This window comes from Harmonia axyridis, chromosome 4 (genome assembly GCF_914767665.1).
Source record: "Harmonia axyridis chromosome 4, icHarAxyr1.1, whole genome shotgun sequence".
NCBI classification, from domain to species: Eukaryota; Metazoa; Arthropoda; class Insecta; order Coleoptera; family Coccinellidae; genus Harmonia; species Harmonia axyridis.
Window position 1 is genome coordinate 14,749,419 of NC_059504.1, and position 18,953 is coordinate 14,768,371.

Sequence of the window (18,953 nt, forward strand, 5' to 3'; positions counted from 1 at the left end):
GTCATCGAGGGAGAATAGCGATATAACGGTTTCACCCTTATTAGGGATCATAAGGTGGCTGCTATTTCGTTTGTTTGTCATCTTGGGTAGAGTTTTGCGGTACTGATGATCCCTAATATGGGTGAAACCGGTATATCGCTATTCTCCCTAGATGACATGCATTCTCTTTGGGTTACTATCGATTGTGATTCCTACGTAATAGCGTGGAAAACTTCTGTTTGACAATGGTTATGTTGATGGCATTTTGCTGATACATTAACCAGATAGATAATTAATATCGTATGACATTATTAAACACTTGGAAATTGTACTTCTTTTTCTTTTCATATTTTGAGTTAATATGAAACGTTGATTCACTATGGGACATAATAAGTGCATTCTTCGTGGAGAAACTCGCGAATTGAGTGAAATATCGTATCACTGAAATGTTCTCATTTCCTCGCTCTTCATGTCAAATTTGATAGTACATGTTGGGGACAATACTTGCTAACTGAAAATGACACATGCTCCCTCTATCTATGTTTATTACTCTGAGTTTCGAAGAAAAACATTTCTTGTGGCTCGATCGAAATTGCCAAACATCCAGTCACATTTTTATCCCTAAATGTAATCATACACTATTTTATTATCGAATTCCATATCAGTTATTTTATTTGTTCGGTTTGTCCATCATATTTTCTTCTTTTCTGAAGGGTATTGATATCAGAATTCCGAGGATTTGACCTCAATTTCACGTTGACTTCAATTGATCCCGATTCATTCGATCCATCAGTTGGTTGTCGGATGAGTTTGAGGAGATATTATGTGCGCAATTTGCAGTCTCTATACCGAAAAAAAAGATGAAAATATCGTTTCGTCGAACATATTACCCCCTGATGATATTCATAAACTTCCCTTATCTGATGCCATCAAAGATGCGATAGGGAGATAAGGTCCAGGCAATTTTTTTTCCAGATTGGCTGGCGCGACTGTTTCGATGCAATTTAGTCTCGTACGCTTTTGAACAGAGCGTTTCGCTGTTGTATCCAGAGCGTCAATAAACACGCCCACCGTGTACCGTGTGTTTGCTGAACCGCGAACGGGATCGAATGACGTTCGATATCCTCACCGGAAACGGTCGTAGTTCGAAAGTTACGACTTGCAAATTCCACCCTTTTCACGTAGCGTCGAACGTTTAATGTCCTGGACATACGTAATTGACGCCGTGGCGCCATCTCTACAAAGGCTTTACGAAAAAAAGGGAAAAATTTTCAACTATTCATTCTATTCGTTGTTCAGAAGTGATGTCGTTAATTTGGCTCATCTTCAATTGACATTGTAAGTAGAAATTAGTAGTATGCTCACAATAATAAACATAGATAGAGGGAGCATATGTCATTTTCAGTAAGCAAATTTTCTTCCCAACATGAACTATCATTAGAAAAAAACCAGGTTCCAAATATTCAAATTTGCATATTTAATCGGGAATCACTCAAATAAATATATTTCATTCAATATAATATATAGGGTGTTTTTTTCGAGGTATATAACTTTAAGTTGGCATTACTGTTCAAGATGGCGACCGATTCAACAGCTCTCAAGTGATTTATTCTCAGTTTGGTTTGGCAATTCATCATGAATAGATTCACGCCTGAACAACGCTTGCAAATAGTGCAATTTTATTTCGAAAATAATGGTTCTGTGCGGAATACTCATCGCGCACTACGTCCATTAGCGATGAAGCGCACTTCTGGTTGAATGGCTACGTCAACAAACAAAACTGCCGCATTTGGAGTGAAGCTAATCCTCAAGTGTATGTCGAAACACCGTTACATCCAGAAAAACTGACTGTTTGGGGCGCTTTATGGGCTGGTGGAATCATTGGTCCGTACTTCTTCAAAAACGATGATGGTCAGAACGTTACAGTTAATGGTGATCGGTATAGAGCCATGATTACTAACTTTTTCATTCCTGAATTGAACAAGCATGATGTACAGGAGCTGTGGTTCCAACAATACAGCGCAACATGTCACACAGCTCTTGCCACAATCGATTTATTGAAAGACACGTTTGGTGACCGCCTAATTTCACGTTTTGGACCTGTGAATTGGCCTCCAAGATCTTGTGATTCAACACCGCTAGACTACTTTCTGTGGGGCTATGTAAAGTCATTGGTCTATGCGGATAAGCCACAAACCCTTGACCATTTGGAAGACAACATTCGCCGTGTTATTGCCGATATACGGCCACAAATGTTCGAAAAAGTCATCGAAAATTGGATGTCCAGATTGGACTACATCCGAGCCAGCCGTGGCGGTCATATGAAAATGAAATCATATTTAAAATGTAATACCACAAGATTATCTTGCGGATAAATAAAATTCATGTCAATCGAATAATCCATCGTTGTTTTATTGCAATTTAAAGTTCTATAGGTCTAAAAAAAACACCCTTTACATTCATAACGATTTAGTGAAATTGTGGATTTGAAAATATATCAATCCGACAACGTAATCTAACCATGTTAAGGGCATGTAAAAATTGCGTGTACTCCCTCTATCTATGTTTAATACTTTATGGTAGTATGTGAGTTCATGTTGTTGAAGTTTAATTTTACAGAAGTCAGGATGACATTGTGGTGGTTCGGGAATTTCGATGAATGCAAGCCAGGCAGCTGAACATGTGAATATATAACTCTAAGTTCAATAATGAACTTAGAGTTATGTATTTATGAAATAAATGGATTTATGAAAGACTTGATCATACAGAGGGGTGGTTTGAACTGCTCTTCTGAATTTCAGTTCTTAGACTCAATATTATTCAAAACAACAAATAATGAATACAAAGATTCAATTTCATTGTCACTGAAAGAGTGGAAAGCTACCATTTGGTCAAGTACACGTGATCATTGAAGGGTCTAGTTTCCTATAGGTAACAATAGTCTTGGCTAGATATTGTTAGACTATATTGGAAAACCACTATAGTTCGAAAATCTAAACAAAATTATGAAATAAAATTTGCACAAGAGCTTCATGAAGAATTCATCAAAATAACTAAGTTTCATGTTGATTCATTTAATTTATTTATTGGCCATTTTCTTGCATTATAGTTCTGAAAGTTTTTTGTTTGTAAAGACGTATATATCAAAAGAGACACCTATAAAAGATTTATATGGAATTTCTGCTATATCCCCAATATTAATAGAACTGTTGTTCTTACGAGATGAAAATTTCACTTTTAATTCCGCCTTCTTAGCTAATGGACGAACGTCCCCAGAGCGAATACATTTTTCGTCGAACAAAAAAAAAACTCTTCGAAGAATACACCAGAATCAACTCCCCTAATTAAGATGGAAATAAAGATCTGCCCCGTTCAGACAATGATTGACCGTCTGGAACAATGGTCTCGGAAAAGAGTAAGAAACTTTGCAAAAATATCCCCATTAAATTAACTGGGGGTGCTTTCTCGGGCACCGCATTCAATTAGTTCCATCCCTGAGGATAATAAGTTCGTCTGGCAAAAGGAAACGAGGACCTGGTCTCTGCGCTCGCTTCTTTGGAGTTGTTTACGGCAAAAAATAGTTTTTGAGGGGGGGAAGAAGTTGAGGAACACAAAGATGATTGGTTGGGAGTGAATAATATCTTGTCGTTCGCAAGTGTTACTCGCTTAGGGATGAAATTGGAATTTTTTTTATGTGCCGAATCTTGCACAAGCTGGGTTAATACTGAGAGAAGAGCAAGAGAAGGACTTGATAATTAACTTGATATTCCAACCATTTCGACTGTGTACAAAATTCTTTTAAATTAATATTGAAATATTGCAATTTAGCTATTGTTGATGAAGTTCAACTGATATTTACTTTCCATCTACAAATTCTGTGATTTCACATATTAGGCCAATTGAAAAGTCCACGGTCTGATGCACAGATGGCGGTGCTAGTATTAGATCCATATGATTTTCAGTTAGTACCAACCTTCAAACAATACGTGTCAAAATTTGACACCTTTCCGATCAATAGTTTGTGAGATATTGCGTTGTGAATGTAGCTTATTTTGTTATTTGAAAAAATATGAAAAAAAAAAAGAATTTCGAGTAATGATAAAATATTGCTTTTCGAAGGGAAAAAATACAGTTGAAGCAAAATTTTATCTAGATGAAGAGTTTCCGGGGTCTGCACCAGGAAAATCAACTATCATTGATTGGTATGCTAAGTGAACGTGGTGAAATGAGCACCGAAGACGGCGAACGCAGTGGACGCCCAAAAGAGGCCGTCACCGACGAAAAAATCAAAAAAATTCACAAAATATTTTTGAATGGCCGTGAAGTGCAGTTTACCGATCGAGATAGCAGACATTGGGAAGATATCATCTGAACGTGTACATCATATCATTCACGAATATTTGTACATAAGAAAGATGTGTGCAAAATGGGTGCCGCGCGAGCTCACAATCGATCAAAAGCAACAACGTATTAATGATTCTGAGCAGTGTTTGAAGCTGTTTAAGTGCAACAAACCTGAATTTTCGCGTCGATATGTGACAATGGATGGAACATGGCTCCATAATTTCACTCCGGAGTCCAATCGACAGTCAGCTGAGTGGACTGCACACGATAAACCGAATCCAAAGCGAGGAAAATCACAACAGTCTGCTGACAAGGTTATGGCATCAGTATTCTGGGATGCGCAAGGTATAATATTCATTGAATACCTCCAAAAGGCCCAGACCATCAACAGGGATAATTATATAGCGTTATTGGATCGTTTAAAGGATGAAATAGTTAAAAAACGGCCCCATTCGAAGAAAAAAAGGTGCTGTTTTATCAAGACAATGCGCCGTGTCACAAATAAATGAAAACAATGGCCAAATTGCAAGGATTGGGGATTCGAATTGCTTCTGCATGCACCGTATTCGTCAAATCGTGCACCCTGCGACTTTTTCCTGTTCTCTGACCTCGAAAGAATGCTTGCTGGAGAGAAATTTAGCGCCAATGAAAAAGCAATCGCCGAAACTGAGGTCTATTTTGAAGAGATAGACAAAACGTACTACAAAAATGGTATCGAGAAGTTGGAAGATCGCTATAATCGCTGTATCGTCCTCGAAGGCAACTATGTTGAATAATAAAATCGAATTTTGTCGAAAAAATGTGTTTTACTATGGTAGACCGGGGACTTTTCAATTGGCCTGTTATGTTTGGCTCTATAACTATTTTAAATTCTATCATTTCTATTGAAATACCCATTGATATGGAGGACGCAATTTCAACCACGTTTGAACTTACTAATAATAGTGGTCTCCGAAAGAAGAAATAAGAATGTTCAGGGTTATTATTATCATTTCAAAACATTTCTATGAGAAAAAAACCATTCATTAACTTACTAAATAATAGGAAGTAAGATACCGTAACTTAGATGAATATCAAAATTATTACATCATTGTGTCAAAACCAATAAGATAAAAAAAATTTATTTCAATTGCGAATGTTGATTTGCATATCCGATTCACAGAAGAGTAAGAGAGAAAATCTATGACTACCTGTGATCTATATCTCACAGGGAAACTTTTCATTCGGTTAGCATACGTTGTTCTTAAATTTTAGTGCAAGGAATATACACATTGTAAGTTTGTAAATTCAGTGAGTTTATAGAACTGTAAGACCTTATTAGAAAACCCTTCGTAAGGTATTGATGAGGAAAAATGACGGGGTTCAATCTCCATATGGAGATTATAATATTATCCTTTTCAACCGGATTTTCTCGATTTTCCAACCGCGCATTCGCCCCATTCAACAATACGCAACACCGCACTTGCGGTCATTTCGATTGGCGCGCGTAATAGTTGTAATTTATGTGGGATTTTCCATATTCAGGACGGATCCCTAATGAATTTATCGGTAATGAACCGCAATCATGTCGGCGCCCGAACGGGCAGGCCGTGCGTACAATGCGGACCTTTATTATTGGCAAAAGCACGCAGCCGGTCGTAATGGCACTTACCGGCCGCTGCAAATGGCGTTTACCGATCCCGGGAGTACGGCGAAATAATTCAACACTTGCCGGACTTGCCGTTTTGTAAATGCGAATTGATTGCGTTCGCTTCGGATCCGAACATGGTTGTCAAAACGGCGTTGAACGCGAATCAGAATTACGCGTTCTAGCGTGTCGTAGCGCGTATCTTTATAATATATTTTCTTTCCACAAGGCCGTCGCCACGGGAAAGTCCGATGGGGTCCAGACCCAAATTTTTGAAAATTCGATCGAATAAAACAAAAAAACCGCTCCATGGATTGAATTGAAATTCTCTGGGACTTTTGTGGTGATATTGAACTGTAAATCGCACACTCAACATTGATGGTTTTTTTGATATTTTCAATTCAGCGCTTGATTATCCAAAAAACCTCCAAAAGCCCTTTTTTTATCAACTTTTCAAATTAATGTAGAAAACGAAGAAATTTTTTTTCCGAGAATACCATAGCTACTTCTTGTAGAGAATTCATTCACGATTTCAAAACATCCCCTTAATTTTCTGTGCAAACATTGATTGGTGAGATATTAATGGTTAAAGACAAAAAGGTCCTTTGCAATTCGAAGTTCGATATTTCAGAGAGAAATGCTCGTATCGAAATTTTTAAAAAAGGATATTGAAGCTGAATGAACAAGTTATCTCATCCATATAGTGGTTAAGTTGGGAAAAAAATTTCCAAGTCTGTAGGCCAAAAATAAAAACTGAAAAAATTTCGCAGAAATTTTAGACACCGTATTCCTTAGGATTGAGCGATACACGTTGCTTGAAAAATTTTGTCACCATGAGATCTCTAAACTTTAAACTTCAAGCTTCAGAAAGCTTCTTTTCAAATTGAGATACGACCATTGTTATGGAAAATACAGCCATTTGAAAAACCGCTTAAAATTTCGAATTTTATTTTGATCCTTTAATTTATTTCCCTACTGTAGTTTCAAAATAAACAGCCACGAATATCAAGAGAACTTGAGACAATAAATGAAAATGAAGAAGAGAAAAACAAAAAAAAATGAATTGGCAAAATGAAAAGACGAGAATCCCGATATCACCGAGTACAATAATCGAAAATAACAAACATTGAAATGAATTGAACAAATATAATAACATTGCCTAATAATATAGGATCCTTGTAACAACACATGCAAAAAACTGAAATAAAACACCGACGAAATGAGTTGAAAAAAGGGCTCGAATCATTGGAGAATAGTTATTTATAATACAAGTGCAGAAGGCATTGATATTCTTCCACGAGTTCAAAATTCAAAAACGAGCCACGAAGTGGCGAGTTTTGGAATGAACGAGTGGTAAAATGAGCCTTCTGTACGAGTATTATACATTATTTTCTCTAATTCATTGCATTTTCATTGAAATTAATGAAATATTACCATAAATATAATTTAGTGATTTTTGCATTGAAAAATGTTGGTTGGCAGAACTGATTTCTTTAAGGCAAATTGATGAATTGGCAGATAAAGCCGTAGCGGAAAGTTCGGAGTGCCAACATAGAATAATAAAATATAACCATGAAAACTGTGTGTTTCTGATATATTCTCGCACGATTTTGTTCTACAAGATGTGGAAGAATGAACGGAATAACCACAGAATTAGAGAAAACAAATATTGAATTGCCAGGACACCTCCCCAACGTATAGGACACTCAAAACGATACCAGCAAGACAGGATTTTTCTTCCCTGACCTACGAACTCGACCTCCCTATATTTAGGTCAAGAGCCTTTGCGTTTCCCACTGCGCTAGCCTCCCTTGATCCGTATCCAAACCGACGCTCGTACAGCTATCAACTTCGAATCTCGCCAGACCCAAAAAAAAAAAGAGAATCGAGCGCAACGCTCCTGTCAACAAAGCGGGCGGCGCCCGTTATTATAAGCAATTTCTCGAACTGATGAGGAAATTCGCGTTTCTCGACGTCCCGTCTCGCATTTCACGCCTGGGCGGTTCACAAAGAGGTCGGAAATCAGAACCCGCAGATGAGCAGCGACTCGAAGCCTTCGAGTGTTAATAATTTATGCCGTGCAAAGGATCAAGACGATTTAGGAGAGGCTCGTTGAAAACAATCGCCCCGGGTTATCAGTTTGCACCAAGGAGAAAAAGATAACGGCAGAGTTTTTCATGTGAAGTTTTGCCACAACATCTTCAGGTTTTTTTTTTGGTCGTAGATTGTGTTTCGATATTGGATTATCCCGAGCTGATTGTTAGTAGGGTATTTTCACTTTCTCCGTTAGTTGGATTTATTGCTTATAAGCAGGCACTATGAACTATTGGAGTCTCTTCTCTAATGAAGTTGTTTTTATAATGCTTGTATCTTTCCACAGCTTTCATATTAATACATTCTAAGCTGGTATTGGAGTGCCGAAGAGGACTCAACGAAATAGACAAGAATAACAAGGTCTTTCTAGTCGTCTTTCTAGTCCTGGTCACTCAGGAATTAAAGGAAATGAAGAGGCTAACACACTTGCCAGAAAAGAAACACAAACTCCTTTCATTGACCCGGAACCTTTCTGTGGTATAGGTAAATGTACCTACAAGAAAGAGTTTCAGGAGAAGGAAAGAATCGAAAGAGACACACTCTGGCGAAATCTTCCTGGGTTGGACCATTCCAAAAAGTTTCTTCGAAACTTTGACCCTGCCAAACCCAAGAGGATCTGTATCTCAGTAGGACAAGGCTACACCACCTCACTGGATTGCTTCCAGGGCATTGTCGCCTCAAAAAGCACCTTATGAGAATGGGTATAGCAGAGAACGACGATTGCAGATTCTGTGGAGAGAAGGAAGAAACTCCAGATCTCCTGGTGACGGAATGCCTCGCCATCGCTAGCCAACGCAAAATTTGCTTTGGGCAGAAAACTATTAGAAGTAAGGAAGTAGCTTCCTTGAAGACATCAAAGGTACTGAGGTTCATTGAAACTCTGGAACTGGAAGGCGAGCTATAGATAACGTTATGGCGAGAATAGCTCTGATTGGGGCACAATAGACCATTGAGTCGCTGTGCAATGGAATCTTATCTAATCTAATATTTATCTTTGAGTAGTATTTTTCAGTGTTTGAAAGAATGACTGTCTTTTAGAACAAGTTGCTATGACTGTCGGTTGCCGGTGTTTGATGAATGATTCTTCTTCCTCTTTGATGCCAATCCTGGCTAAACTGCGGCTTTGTGTTCCATTGAAGATACGCCGACAAAAATGCCGCGAGCCTATAAGAAGGTGTCCTCCTACTACAGAAAGAGTAGGTTTTGGTTTTCCCAACCCTATTGTATAATAGTAAAGCAAACAGGAGTTATTCCTTTTATTCAATCGGCAATACTGTTTTCTGTTTCTGGAATCGGGTTGACTCAAATAAAAGTCAGCCTAAGAGAGATCTGTAAACGTGGCTGTTTGTAAATTTGTGGCATGCTATGCCTTTGAAGAAGTATAATCATCATTATATGAAGAATATCATTTGATTGTCGCTGCCAGAAGTTGAATGCTGATTTTGTGACTACATATAAACAGCAATATTATTCGTTATCCATCAAAATTTCCTCGAAGAAAAATTAGAAAATGTATTAAGTGTTTAAACAAGTTACGATCAAAATTCCACAAGGCTATTGCTTGTATTCAATGAAAAAAAGTCTTCATTACTAATATCTTTCTAGAAACATTAATATTCACTTTCAAATAGTGTGACTCCATACTAAAGCTGAATCTCCGGTAAAATTTCAAAACTGAAAAATTTAAATACGGTTCTCCAACCAAGAGGATGATTCCGATAGAAGCAGAGCTTCGTTCTAAAAGCAAAAAATCGCAATTTGCAGATAACCTATTGCGGCCAAGAGAACAGGTGCCCCAAACTTATCCCAACAAATCCCGCGGGATCATGTTTACGAGTCCAGAACACGATAAGTTTAGATGTTATGGCGGTTTCAAATCACGACGACTATGTTTCCCTGAAGCAGAATACAGGAGGCGTCGAATGTCTGAAACCGACATGCATTATTGATATCAATGCAGGAACATGGGGGCTATCGCTATGTACACGGGAATCTACCACTCCCTCTGGACTGGATACTGTCATCTTCGTCGTTATAACGTAATTTTCACTTATGTTATGTTCGCCGAGAAATTAGAGGAGACAGCAGAGTTGACATTAATTCATTAATCTTGTTATCTGCAACAGTAAAGGCTGTGCCACGGCTAAGTCCTACATTTTGGAACACTCTTGAAATGAGGTCTAAGGAATATTAAAAAATATATATTTTACAGAAAGTTGCTGAAGCTATGTTTTGAAGATATATATTACATTCCAAACTATCAATCTGGAGGGAAGTTTTTGAAGCTCTCGACAATCTGGTTGACATTTTCCTAGTACGAAAATTTTGCTTATTAACATCCCTTGGTAGATGGAAGCGAGCTCTATCACTCGTCTAAAAAATCGTATTTGGAGAAATTTGTTGGACAATAGTTAACAAACAATCCCCTGTCTCTTGAGGTCAGTATGCATAATGTGCCTCACTTTGGGGCTTGAAGTTCGAAGAGCAAACACGTGTTTCTTACGAGATATTACCTTTCTATTATCATCAATTTACATTCAAAACAAAAGATCACATACAAAGTGCCCAAAAACCATGCAGTATTATACTGAACGGTTAAAATCTGTGTATTATCTGCAACAATGTAGTGAGGGATGTGCCAAGGCTAAGTCCTACATTTTAGAGGGTTCTTGAAATGAAGTCAGTAAAGCAGTATTTCTGTAGCTAATGTTTGAAGATCAATTGATCAATATATCATACCAAATTGCGACTTTTGGGTTGTGATGGGGACTTTGTTCAAGCTGTCGACCAATATTGTCAGTTTTTGCTTATTAGATTAGATTTAATTAGGGAGGTTCCGTTTCACTGCGACCTAATGGTCTATTGTGTCCCCCCCCATCAGGGCTATTCTCTCCATAACGTGATCTACAGCTCGCCTTTCAGTTCCAGAGTTCTAATGAATTCCAATATCTGAAATGGCTTCAAGGAGGCTTGTTCCTCACTTCTACAAGTTTCGTGTCCAGAGCAGGTTTTGCGTTGGCTAGTGATGGCGAGACATTCCGTCACCAGGTGATCAGGAGTTTCTTCCTCCTCCCCACAGAATCTACACTCGTCATTTTCTGTTAGACCCATTCTCATGAGATGTTTCCTAAAGCGACAATGCCCTGTGAGGAATCCAGTGAGGAGGTGTAGCATATTTTTACTAAGACCCAGATACTTCTTGGACCTCGCAGAGTCAAAGTTTCGAAGAAACTTTTTGGAGTGATCCAAAACAGGAAGATTCCGCCAGAGTGTTTCTCTTTAAGTTCCCTTCTTCTCCTGAAACTCTTTCTTGTAGGTACATTTGTCTACGCCACAGAAAGGTTCCGGGTCGATGAAAGGAGTTTGTGCTCCATTTCTGGCAAGTGTGTTGGCCTCTTTATTCCCTCCAAATCCCGAGTGGTCAGAAACCCAGATTAAAAAGACCTTGTTATTCTTGCCTAAATCTGTAGCTATGTTTTGAAGATCGATTCAACATATCAAACCACGACTTTAGGGCAGTGGTGGGGACTTTGTTCAAGCTGTTGAATATGTTCACTTTTTGCTTATTAACACACCTTGGGATATTGGGATCTTGTTGAACAATAGATACACAATAAAATAATCCGTGCAAAACGACATGGAAACTGATCGTTGCTTTCGAAGATTCTGGCAGTAAAAGACAGTGCTTTCTCGATCTTTCTTCTATAGAAGTCACGACAACAAAACCACGGCATGCTGAGATGAAAACTACATTATCTACCCCCAAATGAGACTACCTCTATCTCTCTGAGCTAATCGCGGCACACCGTGTTTCATACCAACTACTTCTGTATTGTTAGGATGGGAAATCGGTTCGTCCTGCCAACAGCTTATGGGCCCATACACCGACATTGTGTATACCCACGCACACTTGCATCCTTATCCATCTTATCGAGTGTATCCGATCCGCCACTCTAATCTACAAATCCGCCGGGATACCCCCTTTATTACCACCCCTCCTGCCCCACATTTTTCACCCCTTTCTCCCGACACAGATACGGGGAGACAAGGTCGAAAGCGGCGGCGGCCTGCGGTGTTACAGCATCCCGCAGTGTCGAAGCGCCTTCCGACGTCGCAGCATCCCGTCCCAGATCGGTCCTGGACCACGGTCCGTCCCATCGGAAGCTGTGCAGTATTCGAACGCCGCCCCCGGAGAGATAGAGAGAGTGTGCATCCGGGGTTTGTTTGGAACGGTTACGATCTGATCCTGTTGTGTTTTGTTCGGGCGCGGAGTTCCCTCGGGAAGATCGTGATCCTATTTATATCTGGTGTTTTTGAGAGGAATAGTGTGGTGAAGATTAGAAATGTATTTGGTTATTTTTGGGGATGCTAGTCGGACTGTGAAAATTTTGTTATCATGCGCTTTAACGTATTTGTTCATGCGGAGATTGGTAGCTCCGGTGAATATGCTGGTGCAGGCCCTGTTCTGAAAACGTTTACGAGGGTTTTAACTTTTGAAATTAGGAAGGTATTAACAAGAAATATTGAATTTTATGGAATGAGAGATGATCCGCCCAATTCAGATTAAACATCTCTCATCAACTTGGTTATTCTGCTCTGATAACATTGATTTCCTTGAGGAAATTGTTATTTATATTTTTTAGATATTCTCTTTAATCTGTGACGTGATTATAGAGTATATATTATCTGTATTTTACGAATCCTGAGTCAGGATTGGTCTCAAACGTTTGCGTCACTGATGACGTATTCGTCTTTAAATTCGATTCTGTCTGGCCGTAAACATAATAACTTCCGAACGAAAAAAGCTAGAAACTTGAAATTTTCAAGGTAGGTTCGGATATCGAATGCCGAGGTTGAGTTCGTTAATGGGCAATATTCGACAAGGGGTTCAGTAAAATGTAGCCGTTCGAATTTTTTTAAAACATATTTCAAAACTGTAGATTTCATAGAAATGATATTTGGATGTAGAATGACAATTTGAAATAATAGATATTCATCGGAGGAACAAAACTATGAAAAATTCGAAAAAATATCGTTTCTACAAAGCCGACAGAGTTGAGATTTTTGGGTGTTGATATGGAACACCAATTTCAAGTTGATTACATTCTTGGAACTGTATGAATATCTAGAAGACTATTCGAAAAAGAATACCCAATATTTCCTTGAATGCTGATACGATCGGTTTGGAATCTGTCAGTATATATAGAATGTCCATTTTAAGCGAAATTTCGTGTGGATACCGTCATCAGGACCATAAAAAATTCAAGAAGAATAAAACAAGATAAAATTCACTACATTTCTGTGATTATGAATCTTGTGGGGATTTCAAACGTAAATGTAAAATATCCATGTCCTCCTTTGTGCATAATTTTGTGGTAATAGCTGTGGGGCAGTTGGTAAAAAATCAATCGATAATGTTCTCTTGTTCACTAACGATGTTTCTCTGAGTGGAGACTATAATTAGTTCAAATAATCCCCATAGAATTAGGGTTAATCGCTGATGCAACTGTTTATATAGAAATACATCAACACAGCTGATAACTCAGTTAATCCACTTGATGAGGTTATTGTTGCAAGAGAACACGTGTAATTGTTTTTTCGAACTCTATTGGGGATGCATCAAGTAATTTAGGTAACAATTACGGATTTTAACAATTATCGAATAGTCAATTCTATAATATGAACTAAAGAATGAAAAGCTCATTTTCTACTACAGAAATTTTCAAAAAGAGGTTTCATTTTGAATAAATCACTATCTGGGCGCCTGTCACTTTTGAAGCTGTTATTTTTTGGCATATGACAAGTGAAAACTACACCATTACTAAAAATAGAACGATACACAGTTGAACAATGCATTCAAATTGTTAAAATTCGCTAAAAAAAAATTTTTGTGAATCATACATTGAAACGGGTGGAAAATTCGAGCGTTTGGGACAGATTAGTGATATGAAGAATCGGAACCGTGTGCGCCGCTCAAGAACAACTGAGAATATTATTGCTGTAGTCCGTAGTGATGACAAAAACAGAGGTTTATTGATTCCTCGACGATCTTGATTATTAGGCCATGATTCATGATTTTCACGGCCGAAAGATATTGATGTGAACGACATTTATTTTCAACAAGACGGCAGCGTTATGTGCCACACAAACAACGAAACAATCGCAATTTCAAAAGCAAAGTTTCCTGGGCATGTTATTTCTCGAAGAGGTGATCACAATTGGCCACCAAGATCATTCGATTCAACACCTTTAGACTTTTTCTTTGGTGCTATTTGAAAGACGAGGTCTATGTCATTGCGCCACAATCGATTCAAGATGGAAGTCGTGAAGTTATCGAAGGCATACAGCCGCAAATGTGTGAATCGGTAATGGAGAATTTGATGAAAAGAATATGCTGTTCCAACCTTAGCCGTGGCGACCATTTGGCTGATATAGTTTTCTAACGTTACCAAAGGCACAACTTCATCTTTACAATGAAATAAACATCCATTGATTTCTCTCAAAATACACTCGTTTTTCTAATGCCAAAATGAAACCTCTTATTGAAAAACCCTTCATTATTCTACATCTTAATACTGCATAAAGCCTATCGACATTCAAACGGAACGTATTCAATCAAAACGTCCCAACACCGTTCAAAATCACTTTCTCTAATAAGTTAAACGGATAACAAGATCGAAACGGTTACGTACTCATTAACTACAGTTGCCGATAGCTCCCCCTGGTGACGAAGGCAGGCACCTCATAGCTAGGGTATCGTATGTTGCGATAATTTCTTGGGCAACTCGATTTATCGCGAAAGTTTATCGGCTCGGGGCCCCAAAACCGACGGGGTCCCGTGACCGGTGGGGGTGCATAGCTGAACGTTGACGAACTTTTAGCCCGTGCGCACACCTAACCCGGCTTGCGGGCCGCAAGGCAAATTTATACAACCGCCGAGGTGGATTTGCCTAATCAAATATGCACGACCCCGGGTGACGTGATATATTCATGTTCGTTAATTCTTCAGGAGATGTGTACTTTGATAAGTGTGACTGTCGGCCTGATTGATGGATTGTAGTTTGGTGTTCTGGAAGATTGAATTGGATGGACTATTTCCCATTTTTTGGTTCATAAAATAAAACAAAGTTATTTCAACCAATATTTTTCTCTATTTCAGTATCGTGATGAGTTCATAACAGTACTAAAAACAATGTCGTAATGAACTCATTAGAGCATTGTTTTCAGTTATATTTTTCTACACTAACTTCCGATCCTATCAAATTACAACACACGTCAATTGTCAATATACTAAAATTTGGATATAGTGAAATGATTGGCAACATTATTCGCAATTTCTCTTAATTCTGTTGGTGTTAAATCGATATAATTCACGAATTTAATGCGTAATTATAAATAATTTCAAAATTCAAAAAAGGAAGATTCAGATTCAAATTCCGTAATCTGTCAATTTTCGCGAAATTTCGAAAATATTCCACAAAATTTGACTGAAATAGAGAAAATATTGTCTTATACTCATTGCAGAAGGCAATTCCAACACTCATGACTTCGAATTTCGCATTCGTGTCTTCTCATTAGGTAATGAACGAACGCTCAAAGCTCCTGACCTCACGTCAGTGATATCCTCAACTTTTTTTTTATTCTGCTATCGACGGAATTATCGTGTATTTCTTCTAGAATATTCGTCAAGAAATTTCTATGGTTCTGACGAATAATCATCTCGGAATTGTTATTTCAGGTCAGCACCCAAAATCTCATCTTCGACGTTTTTTTAGTGACGGAAATATTGGGTAATTTTGTTTCGATATTTTTCAGAAGTTTCAATGGTTCTTGTTACGAGATGAATATAAATTTGGCACGAGGTTTCAAATTGTCATTATAGGTGTACTTATATGAATAACTTTGTGTGGTAGAGAAAAACGTGTGATGGAAATGACGCAACAGAATGAGGTTATGTTTTGTAGTCATATAACATGCGTGAAGAAAATGATACCTTTCTTGCCATAAAGGGTCTATATCGGAACTTTATGAGGAAGGACACTTCAACCCTTTTTATAACTTCAAAATTGGTTTATGAAAAATATTTCACTTGTAAAGAAGATTTGTTACGGAAAACGAGACCCTACTTTCGTTTATGAAACTGGTCCTTATTCAGACTCTGCGCCATCGACAAAAACGGTTAAAAGGTGCTTCAGGAAAAGAAATTTGGCTCTAATGAAGAAGTGCTTGCCGAGTTGAGGCCTATTTTGTAAGCAAAGATAAATATTTTAACAGAGGTTTTGAAAAGTTAGAGGAATGTTGAGCTAAATTCATAACCCTTGAAGGTGACCAGGTTGACGAATAAAGTAGAATTTTTAATGATAATTGGCACAACTACACCCACACTAACCAACCGACAAATGCATTGAATAACATCGACAATTTACAATTACACATAAAAAGAAAATAAAATCACCGCGTTTACCCAACCTAACCTATGGGTTATCCACGAACGGAAAAAAATAAATATTTACGAATTGCGATTGCTCTTTCAGGACGGATTTACATGTCCTTTCTCCCTCATCCCTATTATCCTCATACCGTACGCGATTTACGCAAGAACGACCGTTGCAAATTGCCGACGGGGATTCGCAAACGCGAAAATAATAAAGGCCGACCGGATGGAACGAGTTACAGGTACGGAAAAATTGGACATGGAAAAACACAACCGCGCGGGGATCAGAGGGAGATAAGCGCCCCCCTACCACCCCGATCTGGGAATAATGAACGGAAGGATTCGTTCTACGGGACTTTGAAGTCGTGAGCGGGCAAAGAAAAATGGGTGGGGATATCATTCGAAACAGGTCTTGGTAGGATTTAGCGCGTGAGTTGGTTTCGAATGGAATTTGAAATTTTCATGTGGAGTTTATAATATACAGGATGTTACCGAACGTTTTAAAGGGATGAATTTTTGTCAAAAATCCCAAAAAGGGTTTGCGGCTTGACTGATATTCAAGTTGCTTGACTTAATATTCAAGCTTCTTGACTTGGACTTCACTTGAAATCAACTCAATACTTGACTTGACATTGAAAAACTACTACTTGACTTGAACTTCATTTGATTTCAAGTCAAGCCCAAGTCAAGAAGCTTGAATATCAAGTCAAGTAGCTTGAATAGCAAGTCAAGCCGTGAATCCCTAAAATAATAGTGTAGTACGCATAGATAGAGGGAGTATACGCAATTTTTAAGTGCCCCCAACATGGTTAGATTACGTTGTCGGATTGTGATATATTTTCAAATTCACAATTTTACTATATCCTAATGAATGTATATTATATTGAATGAAATATATTATTTGAGTGATTCCCGATTAAATATGCAAATTTGAATATTTGAAATCCGATATTTTTCCTAATTGTTGAATTTATAGTACGCGGAATATTTATTATTTTCTGTATCTATTTGCTGAAATCCAAGGTTTGGCAACTATTGCTCTCCAAGTGTCATCCGTTGTTTCACGTCGTTTGAAGTTTGTTTTCTGAATTTCTGATATATTTAGGTATTCATCTCAATATATTTTGATTTGATATGAAATATTGATTCACTACGGGACATACGAAGTGCGTTCTTTGTGAAGAAACTCGCGAATTGAGTGAAATATCGTATCATTGATATGTTTTCATTTCCGCGCGCTTCATGTCAAATTCGATAGTTCATGTCGAGGACAAAATGAGCCTACTGAAAATGACACATGCTCCCTCTATCTATGTTGATCACTCTGAGCCTAAAACCAAAGCTCTTAGGCATTTCCTTGGTTCGCTAACATCCTGTATGATGTTACCTCACAACAGATCTCAGTATATTTTTCATTCATGTATATATCTGCTTCTTTCATCTACTATCAATGTTTTTAGTAATTATTGCGTTCGGAAGACTGCTTTTAAAAATAATTTCTAATGAATTAATAATCGTAACTGAACATGTAAATGATTAACTCTAGAGTCTGAGTAAACAGAAGTAATTAATGAAGTTCGAAGAGAACTTGATTGATATTGGAGTGTCGAAGGAAAATTAATGAATTAGGCACGAATAATAAGGCCTTTTAAGTTCCTGGTCCCTCGGAAATCGAAGGGTTCGATACACTTTCAGGAAGAAAACATGAAAGCTTTTTACTGGCCTGGACCTTTTTAGGTGGAATGGAAAAAAGTCTAAAAGAAGGAGAAAAAACCCTTACGTAATGTTCCAGGGATGGATCATTCCCAGAACCTGCAATACTGTAAGATCCAAAAAGTATCTGGATTTTATTAAAGACATGCTACACCTCCTCACACTCTCCAAATACTGAACATGACCTTGGAACCGTGAATATTAGGTTTGGCCGGGATATCCCCATGATTTTTTGCGCTTGGGATTATCATAATGAACCCATTTTTCCTCTCCGATCACAATGCGATGCAGAAATACCTTCCGTCTTTGCCTTGCAAGCAACTGTTCACAAGCAAATAAGAATAATAATAATATTGTTCAACGTCTCACAGCTTCAATTCGTACGACACCCAATTTCCTTGTTTTTGAATTATTCCCATGACTTTCAGGCGTTTTGAAATTGCTTGTTGCGTCACTCCCAATTAAACAGCCAATTATTTTTGCGTTTGACACGAGTTTTAATCAAGTAATGCCCCCAATTCTGCATCTTTGAAAACCTTCTCTGTTCCACTGCCATGCTGGTCTTTTGAGTCAAAAATTATTTTTGCGTTTGATACGAGTTTTTATCAAGTAATGCCCCCAATTCTGCATCTTTGAAAATCTTCTCTCTTCCACTGCCATGTTGGTCTTTTTAGTCAAAACCACCGTTCTTGAAGCGTTGAAACCACTTCCCGCAAATGACGAGAATTTGACTCGTGAGCTGACATGTTTAATCTATTAAAC

At 38.0% G+C, this 18,953-nt stretch overlaps 2 protein-coding genes across 3 annotated transcripts in view; one reads left to right on the top strand and one right to left on the bottom strand.

Annotated features, from left to right (window-relative positions):
- Nucleotides 1-18,953, bottom strand: part of LOC123679148 (midasin) — a 159,712-nt gene that overhangs the window by 44,747 nt on the left and 96,012 nt on the right. The window lies entirely within an intron of this gene.
- LOC123679149 overlaps nucleotides 12,150-18,953 on the top strand; it is an 89,791-nt gene continuing 82,987 nt past the window's right edge. For both annotated transcript variants that reach the window (XM_045616571.1, XM_045616569.1), the window contains exon 1: nucleotides 12,150-12,551. The gene's annotated coding sequence lies outside the window, so the exon portion shown is untranslated. The remainder of the gene's footprint in view (nucleotides 12,552-18,953) is intronic.